Source organism: Camelus dromedarius, unplaced genomic scaffold (assembly GCF_036321535.1).
Source record: "Camelus dromedarius isolate mCamDro1 unplaced genomic scaffold, mCamDro1.pat HAP1_SCAFFOLD_114, whole genome shotgun sequence".
NCBI lineage: Eukaryota > Metazoa > Chordata > Mammalia > Artiodactyla > Camelidae > Camelus > Camelus dromedarius.
In genome coordinates this window covers 5,448,183-5,461,502 of record NW_026989787.1, presented here as the reverse complement: position 1 = coordinate 5,461,502, position 13,320 = coordinate 5,448,183, and positions in this window count along the sequence as shown.

The following is a 13,320-nucleotide window of genomic DNA, read 5'->3' as shown; positions in this document are numbered from 1 at the left end:
TTTTCAGACATACTGGAGATACAAATACACTAATAAACATTTTTCAAAGACATTAATCCATGCATAAAGTCTCTATCAATTTAGCTATTTGCTTAGTTTCATCATTTATATTATAGTGGGCCTCATGATGTTAGATATGAATGCAATATGGTCTATTATGTCAGGCCCCAGGTTGTTAAACACTCCCAGTGATCTGGTAACCTTTTCAGAAAATTGCATTGTCATAATACTTGTCAACCACAAGCAAATATTAAGAACTTACTTCTTCATTGTGCATTGCTAATTGCAGGATAATTAGTCGAAGGGTTTTGTGACTTACAGAAGCAAAGTCCGTGATCTCTCTGGTATCATAGACACAGTTACATAACAGCCTTAGGAAATAGAGATAGGGAATGTTAATTAAAAATGAATATTTGGATAAGTACTAGAACAATATAAAACAGACATCCAGGAAGCTTTTCATATAGAAACACCAGAGAAGAATGCCATAGAGGTTTGAAAGATTTGGAAAAAATTTGTAAAGTGAGCTGGAAATTAGACATATATTTTTAAAGGAGGAAGGGATATTGATTTGGAATTGGATCAAACATCTACCTTCTTTATGTGATTTAAAGGACTTTTCAAACATTTCTTCTTCAATGATTTGATGAACTTAACAACCACAAGACAAGTTTTCAGTAATTCCTGTTAATCCACTGAAGAACTTCATTCTAACTCAACTATCCACATATATATGAGTTTTATGTTGTTATTAGCTTGTACTAGCAACCATCACCCATAGCTGAATAAATAATTGTACAACTATTTTGATGTCACAATTTACAATATTCTCACTCTTACATTTGAACCTCAATATAATGTGAGTTAAGGAGGACATGGTATATATTTTTTCAATTTTGCAGATGAGAAAAATGAGTATGGCATCTTGAATCAGATATACTTGATTTCAAATTCTGGCTTTATAACTTACCATCAATTTGCATTCCCATGCATTCTTCAGTATTTTTTAAATAAAATTGTTTTGAACAGTTAAATTAAATAGGGGAGGTAAAGCTGTTAGTACAGTCTAACAGATTAAGAAATGGTAGTTATTTTGTTTTAAATTTAAAGGGAACATTTTCTCACTCTGTCAAGTTGAATGCTAAATCTCAATCATTGAGGTATTTTAGAATTTTTGTATACTAGACAGTGTATTCATAAATATTCATGCAATTTAACTTTTAAACCCTGAGCTGTATGTTTTGGCACATATTCTATTCCCTATGTAATGACAAAGATATGCGAGTCCCAGTCATTAAGTGGAGTTAGGTGAGGCAGAAAGGAGAAATGACACTGATAAATAATTCCAGGCCATTTCTGTGAACCACAGATGTTTACATCAAGCTGATTAATATTTTCATAATTCACAATAGATTAATTTATTGTGGGTTGCCACCTCCAGCTCTTTTATAAATCAAATTATTAAAATTGTATTTAATAAATCATTTTCATTTTCTAAAAATATGTAAAAAATTTAGCTGTCATATTAACATATATTGTGAGTCCACAAAGGAAGATTTTTTGAACTCTAACTCCCATAATACAGAAAGAGATTTCATATATTGAAATACAGACAGCCTTTGAAAACATTTGTACATCATTATTAGATAATAAATTTAAGGCAGGTGTCATCTTTTCATCTTTATCAATCTGATCAAGTTTGTCCAAATATTGGTCAAAAGAAGAATCTGAGTCTATAATCTTATTCCTGTCTCCTGCCCTGACAAAGGTTTAGTTTAGTTTCTTTAGAGACCTCTGTTGGAGGTACATATTTCTTGTTAACAACCTTCTTTCATCTCTCTATATATTTTCTTCTCTCACGTTTTATGATTATAGTTTTCATATTATCTTTAAAATTATAAGCAGATTATTCAGAATGATTTTGTAATCAAGTAAGTTAATTATTCATACTTGACCCTAACTAGAAGCAAATCTATAAACTAAAAATGCTATTAAATAATTGATTTCCTGTCTTGTTTTAAGCGACCTGTTCAAACTGTGATTGTTAGTTTTGCTGGAAATTTCAATTTAATCTCCTCTAAGATAGCATGAAGTTATTTTACTAGTTTCTTCTCTCCCCATCATAAGTTTTTAAAACAATTTTCTAAATGAATTATTGATGAACTTTACCTACCTATCTATCCATCTATCCCTTCCCTTCCTCAGGATTTAACTCATTTCTCATCTCCACCCTTCTGCTTATCTGTTGTGGACTGAATTATGTCTTTCTAAAATTCATATGATGTCATATGATGTCCTAACCCCCAATGTGATTGTGGCCATACATAGGACACTTATGAGGTAATTAGTTAAATTAAGTCATTAGGGTAGGACCCTAATCCCACAGGACATCTGTCTTTATCAAAAGAGGAAAAGATACCGGTTCTCTCTCCATGTACATACAAAAAAGGGGACATATGAAGACACAGAGAGCAGATCATCATCTACAAGGCAGAAAGAGAGGTCTCCCAGAGACCAACCTGTTGGCAACTAGATATCAGACTGCCAGCCTCCAGAATGGTATGGAAATAAGTGTGCCTGTTGTTTAATCCACCCAGTCTGTGGTATCTTGTTATAGCAGCCTGAGCAGTCTCAACCTAAGCAACCAATTTCTACCACCCTTTCAGATTTCTGTGTAAATATCACCTTTTCCAAAGCCCTTGCTATCACATCCATTTTCATCAACACCACATTACTAGACTTGCTGCATTTTTATATGTTCTAGCTAATACTGTTTTGGATTTCTGTCACCTGTGACTGATTTAGAAGCTTCTTCAGTTTAGAGACTGTTTCCCACCAATTAAACATCCTTAAGACCTATCACAGTGAGTGGTGAATGTTAGGCTACAAGAAATATTTGTTGAAGTGCATTTTTGGAGACATATCTGTACCTGGAAGGCTAGCTATCATAAAGTTGTCAAACAATTGCACATGTTCAATTTAACTTGAATTGAAATTCTAAAGACCTTTTTTATGTGATAAAATCATGGGGTTCTTCCCTCCAGTGAATTAAAATAGCTACCAATGAGATTATTAATTATATTATGCTATATCAACTCAATATACATTTAAGTGGCCTCTAAAAATAATGATTATGAACTCTGTGTAGCTTTGTGGAAACATTATAATAAAATGTATGTGAATTGCATGTAACATAATAGAAACATTATAATAAAATGGAAAAGACAGGAGGTGAAATTGCTCATGAACTATGATTCCAAGTGTTAACAGATTGAAACATGAGAATATTTAGAGAATAATAGTTATAACATGGTGTCAATATGAATATTTTCTCCATTTTCCAAATTTCTGTGTTGTTTTCTATTTTCACCATTAAAATATTAAATTTACTTAAAAACGCAAGGAAACTTGTGAGTAGCATAGATAATACGTATTAGAAGAATATGTGTTAAAAAGGTGAAATAGCATGGCAGCTGGACTCGTGGGCATGGGCAAACTGGATGGGGTTAAATCTCATATTTAATGCTTACTAGCTTGATGATCTTGAAGAAGTGATTTGCATGCTCTGAGACTTCATCTCCTTGTCCTTTGAATGAGAAATGATATTAACATAATGCCCACCAAAGAACTAAGACTGCTGGAGTATCAGGAGTGCTCTTAAACGCCAGCTAATAATTTCCAATACAGTGTAAACTCTGTGAGGCTAGGGACCTGTGAATTCACTACTATAGATTAGTGCCTGGCATTTGGTAATTTTATAATACAACTTTACTTATAGATAAATGAATAAAAGGGTGAATGTAATGAAGCTAATAGAAAAGACTTCATAGAAAATCTAGGAATTTTGAAGAAAAGAAGAGCAGGACTTTATATACATATACTTGCATATCTATCTATAATTTCATTATATGCCTGATGTCTAAGCAGATAACTAAATAAACAAACACTTTTTGCTTCCTGAAGAGAATTAATCCAATTTTCCTTTAAGTTGTTTCCTGAGTAAGATAGTTTTTTTCATAAACTGCTTTAACCCATACCTTGTGATAATTTACTGTGTCTCTGTTCAGAATGATTTTCTTGTGATAGGTTAACTCAGGTTCTAGTAGAATCAGCCATGGTAAATATGTAAAATAAAATTACTGTAAGAAAGATGAATAACATTGGTAAGATCATTTAATATTTTTGGAAGAGAAAAAAAGCAGAAACTGCCTAAAACTTAGAATGCTCCTAGGAACAAGCTGCATTCCCTGCTTTCAAAATCCTTCTTGCTACTTCTGCTCAGTGATGGCACTGAAATTCACTGATGCCTCTGCACAGAGTTTTCTTTTTTCAACCTCAGGTCATATCACATTTACAGTTTACTGTCTTAAAAACACATCTGGAATGCACCCAGTGTATTGATTATCTCTCATATTTAAATTGAAAACTATAATGGACTTGGAAGGGAATAAACCAAGTGGTGGCCAGCTTTCTCTATCACTTTTTCTGTGTGTAGCACAGCAGATATATCTAAACATTTTCAGGATAAAAGGAGATTCAAGTGAGCCACTCAGTGATGTCATAATAAACTTCCTCCCCACGCACACATAGGAGTGTAACACTGACTTACATGTGTTCCAGGAGATAAACCACTCACCCATTCTTTAGGAAATAATTATGAATGGAGTAAGTCAAAGTGTGTCTCCCTGTCCCCTCTCCAGCCCTTATTAATATATTCATACATCTATTGATTCAAAAGGTTAGTCATTCAAATATATATACTATGCATTCATCACACATTTTCTCTATACTAAAGGGCTGTGGAATTTTTGCATTCCAAGAACTTACATTCTAACTGGGAGAGAGACACTGTAAATGAAAAAAAAATAAGTAAAGTAATTTCAGAATGCAAAAAATAAAAATGTAAAGAAGAAATAAGGGGGCAGAGGTATAGAGTGAGGATGTTTTCATGGCTATTTTAGAGCTAGTGTTCTGAATGTCTTCTCTTAGGGAGTTACATTTCAAGCTGGGGTGTGACAAATGGACACTCAGCCACAACAGGATATTGGGAGAAGAGAATGTCAGGCTTAATTTCCAAGGAGGATAGTGGCTTGAGGTTTCCAAAGAATTGAAGAAGAAAGGGAAGGAAGGAAGAGGGAGAGAGAGAGAAAGAGAGAAAAAGATGAGAAAATGTTAGTGGGATTGAAGAAAACCATGACAAGTTTTATGGGGTGGATGTGAAGGAATAATATGGGCTCAATTTGGCCATGAAAAAGTCTTAGATATTCTTCTAATTTCAATTGATCTTCAGTGGAGCATTTTCCCTAAGGCAGTGATATTATCTATTAGATAATTTCTTAAAAACTTTACACACACACACACTACTCAAACATCTTTTGTCTTATGAAAAAGTTGTCTAGACACAGAGATAGGACACCATGTACTGAAAGATGTCCAAAGGAATCAATGTGAGAACTGAATTGTGAAAGCTTTGAGTTCCAGTCCAGATGAACAAGAGGAATAAAGCACTTTTTAAGTATTTAAGTATTGGTGAATCAACTTTACACTAACATTTTTTAAACCCTTGATTTTGTCAAAAAACATAAATATCAGCAAGATGCAACTGAAATTTTTTGACATCCCTGAAGTTTTAAACAGTCTAGACGTGTTTGCTTAAAGGTTGAGCAAAGGTTGAGAGGTTGACTTCTCAAGTATCTGCATATATTTTATTTACTACAAATATAAAAATTTCTTGTATAACAGAAACAGAATAGAAAGTGGTTCCTCAAAAATATGTTGGTGTATATTTGTAAAATATCTAACATTTATTGGACTATTACACTGTTCTGCACATATTTTAATTTTTCAAGAATTCAGATTTGAGGAGGAGGGTAGAGTTCAGTGGTAGAGTGCATGCCTAGCATGCACGAGGTCCTACGTTCAATCCCGGACCTCCATTATACAAACAAACAAACAGACCAAATTACCTTGGTCCCCACTCACCTCAAAAAAAGATTGTGTTAAAAAAAAATTCAAAATTTACATTGACACTAACAGGGAACTATTATCATGTTCAATTTCCTGTTGAAGAAAATGAGTTTCAGGGAGTCTCCCCCAGCTCATTTCAGATGGCAAATGTCGGGGTAGGACTAGATCTGAGCTCAGGTCCACCGAATTATTCTGCTGTCCCACACAGTTTAAACCATGGCTTCTTTCAAAGCATGCTTGAGTATTCAGCAGTAGAATGTGGGTTTCTTTTACTGTGTGGCTTACTCTGAAAACAGTAAAAGCACATAAAATTATGAAAAAGAGGAAAGAAAACATACATTGCTTTTTTGTAATTTTTTTAAACTACTCTATATCATTGTCCTCCTCATCCTCTTTTCTATTGTCCTTTCTTACTTAATGGCTTCAAACTTTCTTATGTCCCTTCTTCATGTCCTTTTTCATACTGTGCTTTGTTTCTTTGTGGCATAAGCCTTTATTCTTAGATCTACAGTCTTAAAGTACATTTGTGAATATATCTTATTTTTTAAGAGAAAAATATATAATATATATATGACCATAGAATAGCAAACTTTATAGGACTCCTAAATCTATAATTTTATACAAATATTTTTGTCATTTTTAAGCTTATAAGCAAAATCTCCATGTGAATAGTATGTTTGCAAATACACAGACACCAAATATAAAATGATATAATTTGGAATTTTTATATATTAAAAGCTATGGAAATAAGCCAGAAGCAAAGTGCTTATAATTGTTGTCATGGCAGAGAGAAAGTTATGTAGTTTACATAGCCTCAGAGCATCTGTTATCTGAATATGAACCAAAAACACTCTTTAAAAGATCCTGGGCACATTAATGGAATCATGATTTCCCCTAAAAGTAAATAAACCTATAGATTAATATTACAGGAAACTGTGTAAGAGGATATAGTAAAATATTTATTCAATGTTATTTAAAAAAAAATACTACTTCTGTTCTACCACGTGAGGACATCCAAGTATCAAGAATTTGAGTGGAAAGAACAAAGGAAGAAAAAGAAATAAGTAGAAAAAAGGCTTGCAGTCAATTTTCCTAGAAGCAGTACATTTTTCCTGGGCTTGGCACTTTATAAAATACAATTGTCTATGCCTGCTCTTCAAATAGAATCATTTATAAACATTGTGCAAATCTATATTATAAATTTCATAGCTCCTGCCAAAATTAAGGATATTTTCTTTGAAAAACACCTCATTTAATTGTTTTAACTGCAAAATTAATGAAATTCAGAACATCTAAGAAAAATTACAAAACAAATGACTAACATATTTTATAGCACCTCCTATTCAAGAGATGGAATCTGCATCTCAGTTCTGTGAATCTGGGCTTGTCTATGACTTGCTTTGACCCAGAGAACCTGACAGAAGTAATGGTTATCTTTTTAAGTTGTTAAGTTTCCAGGTGTTTCTTTCATTCAACACAAAATAACTGATACAACACTGACCAACAGGAATTGGACAAAATTATTTCAATAAATTTTCCCTGACAAATTAAATATCAAGTGATATCTAGATATTAAGTTCACTATTCATGCCCCCTGCCAGAATGTGGCTTTCTTCACCTGTCTAGAAATTCTAGAGACCCTGAGCTGTGGTTGCTTCTTTCTTAGAAAGGATGGATGAGAGTGGACTAGCCTGCTTATTGGCCTTGTCCTCTGTTAGCCACATCTGAATGTAGCTGCTCATCTAAAGGTGGGATTCTGCACTGTTCCTATTTATTATTTTCTCCAGAGCAGAAACTGTGGACCTATGGTTACATGTGATCACAATCCATGGAAGGACATATCACCATGGTCTTTTAAATAGATATAAAATGTCAACAGCCCTGGCTTATTAACACATACATGTCCTTAATAAAGGCTTAGGTAAAGATCGATCTTTGAGCTTCAAAAATGAAACAAAGAGCTATTGGAGGTCATCAATGAGAGGATGTGACTTCAGCTGACTCATGAGCTGGACCCACCAATCAGAGGCTCCTCAACCCCTCCCCTGCCCTTGCCATGTAACTTCTGACCACCTTTCCCACAGCTGGAGCTGTTTTCAAGGACACAGACTTGAGAGAGCAATGTATGATGCAGACCATCTGGAAAGTACATGTGACTGAATCCAGTAAAGGCCTCCAAATAAACTTTTAAGATTCTGGTGGGCAGGTTCAGAAGTCTATTTGTCCCACAGCCACCCAAGACAAACCTCATATGTAACTTCCCATGCTTATTAAACCTGCCACCTACCAGTCTGGAGTGGTTTGCCTCTTTCTTCAGGCTCTCTTTGCCCTCCATGCATGGGGTCAGTTTTTGAAACAACAAGAGCAGCTTCATTTCTCTAATGTGGCTATTAGCAGAAACCATAGATTGAATAAAGCACATCTGGTTACTACCTCCATCTACCTTAGAGGGTGGAGGAAGAGGGTAAAGGATAAAGGGCTCCTGACTTGAGTCCATGATGTTTGTAGAGAGGAGATTGCTCACTGCTTGGTAGTGAGTTCTTGAGTGCAGTATCTCAGCTTTACTACTTCAGACAAAGGCAGTGATTTTCGTAGGGAATGGCTGACAGCTGCAGCACTGATTCCACCAGGTATCAAAGGAAGAGAGGCTGAAGTATTATGCTTTTAAGTGGCCAGGTGGGTTGCTCAGATTTTTTTTATTTATTTATTTATTTTTTTAAGCAGTAGGTCTCCACCTGGAGTAATTCATCCCTGGGACATTTGGTAAGATCTGCAAAGATTTTTGATTGTCATACTAGGAGTGCAATGCTATTGCGATCTCGTCTAAGATGCTGCTAAATGTCATAAAATGTACAAGTCAGCATCCCTCCTCACTCCCCCCTACCACAGACACACACACAAGCACAATTCCGTCCAAAATGGCAATAATGCCAAAGTCCAGAAACCCTGGTCTGGAGGAGATAGACCTTCCTTCCCAGATCAGGAGCACACAGGTAGTTTTTGCTCTCAGTCTTTCAAATTGTGTAATTAAATCCCAATGACACTTCTATAATTGAAACAGAATGGTTGTGCTTAAATTTAAACTACTCTATTATAACGAAATAATGTTATCCTATTTAAAATTTACAGGGAACAGATTTCAAATGATTTAGGGAAGAATCTGTTATTCAAAGGGAAACAATAGGCCCAGGTCCCCAGTGTGGGATTCCATGAAACAATTTACATAATACATTTACCATTTAATATAATAAACCCTCACTTATTATACAATTTTAGTTTTATAAAGAAGCTTTCATGTACCTTGTTATTAACAATAGCCCCAAATCACTGCTTAAAAAACTCATCTGTTACCGAAGTTGTAAATGAATCATTTCCTTGTGATGTCAGGGATCTTGGGGCCCATAAAAGGAATTTTTTTAGTGTCTATCAGAGTACACTACAAAACAGATATCATTAAGCATATGAAAAACAATATAATGCCCTTGCTTTTTGAGAAGACTTAGAAGAAAACACTTATTTAATGAGATCCTCACACTGAACATTATACAAAGATATGTGTAGCTTAATTAGGATTAAATTTAAGCCTTGTTTAAGTTGTAATTTAAATTATGCTTTTATGTCAACTTTTTTAAAAATTTATTTATGTGTATTTCTGAAATTTATTTGGATGGATATTTAGTTATATCATATTTACTCCTCTCATTCTTTCTAAAATAGAATCTAAAATAGATTGAGGGTTGTTTATCATCTGAAAGTTAACACTCAAACTATAGATGATTTTTAGCTCCTTACGCCATTCATTTTTCCCTCCATTGTGAACTGGCCAAATGCTGTAGTTATTTAGAACTCTTTTCCATTGTCTCCTGGAGAGAGTGAAAAGAAACAGAAATGGGATAGGAGAAATTAGCCTAACGCATTGACTTTAGAAGAAATAAATGTGAAAGCTGTTATTGTACAGTTTTGCAGTTGGATAACTATTGTAAAAAGTGACAGAAAACCAATTTTTATAGAAGTTTTATACCATTAAATGTATACTTAATTTTTTTTTAAATTCTTGTTTTTCCCTTTGTTACTTACAGATCAAAATTTATAATGAGTGCTTTTTGTTATTTTTTCTTCTCCATGAAAGTCATTTTGATAATTAGTCAGTTTATTACTGTGTTCCTTGATTTTAAGTTATTTCTGCTTCTTCATTACCTTGATTACATTATCTTATACAGTGATCCAAAAAACTGCTCTTACCCCTTTTATTTACTGATTTATAAGGCAGTGAATATAGTTAGCAGAAATTTTGTAAAAACTGAAGTGTGTCATGCATGTGGAAGTATTTAATTTTATTTTTCTTGAATCTATATCCTGACATTGATGTTGTCATTCAAAACTGCTTTAAGCATTGCTTTCTAAATTCTTACATTTATTCAACAAATATTGAATACATATAACACATCAGAATGTCCTTAGACAAAGGGATATAATGATTAAAACAAAATATGCCTGCCTCCACGAAACTTGCATTATAGCATCCTCTATCCTTCTGATTATGGTGTTTCTCTTGATTCTTTCTCAATCTATGCATTCATCTTTTTAACAAATATTTATGGTGTTCTTATGTGCTTGGCTTTGTTCTACATGTTTGGTACATAATGGTGAGATGATTACTATCTTCGTGGTTTTTAAATTAGAATGGGGAAATGAATATTATATAATAAAGGCAGACATGAATACAAAATAATGACATTTTAAGTACTAAGAAAGAGACAAGTGCTTTGTAAGAAAACAATCTGGGTAGCAGATTCTTGTATAGAATATGCAGCCCAATATTGTCCTTAAAGAAGTAAATCAACCTGAGAGCTGAGTGAAGAGAAGGAAATAGCCATGCCCAAGAATTCAAATTCATGTTTTTCTGATAGAATATCATCACATTTAAGTACTGAGATGGGTAAAAGCCACAGTCTTCAGTACACCAGAGTCCAGTGCAACTGAAATTCAGTGAATAAAAGGAGAGAAAGATATTAGAAGATGCTGGGTGGTGGCCCTGATGCTGAAGATCAAGAAGGTGTTTTTTGGAAATATAATTATCAGGAATTGGTGATTTTTTGTATGTGAGGACTAAGGAATACAGAAGTATCAAGGATGGCCCCTAAAATCTGAGCTTAAGCAGCAAAATAGGGGACATAGTTTATGGAAGGAGTGAGATGAGTTTGCAAAATGTGTTAGAGACACCCTTTCTGGCACTAAAGCAGAGATGTCAGGTGGAAAGCTGAGTATAGGTCAAACTTCAGAGGAGGTGATCAGATTGAAGTTAGAGGTATAATGAGAGATATCTTGGGCTGCAATTATAAGTCATAAAAACAGGTTCCCCAAAGAGTGTCTAGAGAAGATACTTCCAGTATAGATTCAATAGTAAGGTTTGAGTAGAGGAATAAAATCTGGGAGCATGCACTAGGAAATGGAGATACAGAAAAAATAGAACAAAGCTTTGACTTCTAGGGGATTAAGGTCAAGCTGAAGAGATATACAAGTATCTGAATAGTTATATGATAAAGGTATGTACTAGCTACTAATGGAGCACAATGGAGGAAACATTTAATTCTACTGAGGATAGTTCAGAGGAGTTACAGAAGGATAATATGGAGCAATTCTGAAAAATCTTCAAAATAAAAACAAGCTAATAGGACACAGGGAAGAACATTCTGAGCAAAGGATTTGAGATTAAAAAATTCAAAGCATTTGAACAATTGTAAATAGTTCAGCTTAATTACACGGTTATAGCTTGTTTCACAATTCAAGATTTAGGTTAACCTTCACTGATGTACCTTTCCACCTGCATTTTACATTCCTGTAGTAATTAACAAATCATATCGCTTTTGCCCTCTCATTGTCTGCATTAATATTTTCTCTCCTGGCTTGTCTTTAATCTGCACACTAAAAAGAGGAGCGTAATTCCTTTTTATAAGCAAATGCTCATGCAGTTCTATGCAAAGAGCAGATGGCCTACAAATGTATCATTTTCTAAACAACTGTATTCTTGTCCCTTTGTCCTTGGTGGAGATGGAGGTAAAACTTTTAATTAGTGTGAAAACCAAAATAACTGTATCCAAAATATTACAACATATCATTCTATCCTATCTGTGATGCCCTGATGTAAATAAAATAATTCAGTGATCTGAAATTAACCTGTAATTAAAGTGTTGAGAATCAATCAGTACAATTTGTTTCATTAAATTCAAACACACTCAAAATTGAATCAATTTATTAAGCTTACTTATTTCCCAGCCCCCAACAGACACAATATTACCAACATGTAACAAGTTCACATATAAACAGCTTCACTATTCCACTTACAGAAGTGAGACTACAACTTCCCAACTAGAATAAGGTACACTCTAAATGCAAATTAAAAGCAAGACAAGACACTCTAAATTGGAGATCTGCTTGCTGTTGGTGAGAATGCCTTGAAGTATTGTTTTTGATCTATATGCAAAAGTATAGGGACACACACTTTTCAAAAGAGAATACAAAGTTCAATCTAACTGATCTATCTTGTGCAGATTTTCCCTTCATTCAGTGCAAATTTAAAATGTATAAATTATTTTGATCAGAATTCAACAATAAAATCTTAACTCAAAAACAAAAACAACAGAAGTGTCTTGTTCACACAATGCCTGTGTGTCTTTGAAAAAAGAAAACTACCTGGAAGCAATCGTCTCTGTACCTCTCTGCCAATTTTGGTTAACAGATTCCCTCTTCTTGACTTGGAGCAACTCTCTTAGAATCATAAATTGTGAAAATGAATTGCACATTAAAGGTTCTGGCACCCGAGGACCTTGAGTTTTCCAAATTATGTTTTTCAAGACATTTAACTAAATGCAACTATTGTGTAAGGGGACGGTAGTTGTCAATATGAACACTTCAATAGAGTAGTAGTAGTCATGTTGAATTTTTTGCATTCAATTATTCATTCTATTTTATGTGATAACACATAATCTATGAATTATTTGTTAACTATCACAATTAAATTTGTCAGTTTTTTTTTGGTGAAACCACTACCAAAAACAGCAATGACTAAACATGCTTTTATAAGGATCAATCAACCAATGCAGTTTAACACATGATCCATTAGAACCTCTCTTTTCAAAGCCTGGAGTTCTTTGACAGGTGCAAAAAATGTACATACTGTATACATTACAGAAGAGATCTTACAAAATTCTATCAATAAATATCCACAAAACTATTGCATGTCACTGCTAAAATTCAGTTTCACTATTCTGTTGAAAAAATTCCATTGGTTACATATCTCATTTAAGTGTTGGAAAGAATACTCCATGACTTCTAAGAAATGATGGACAATCT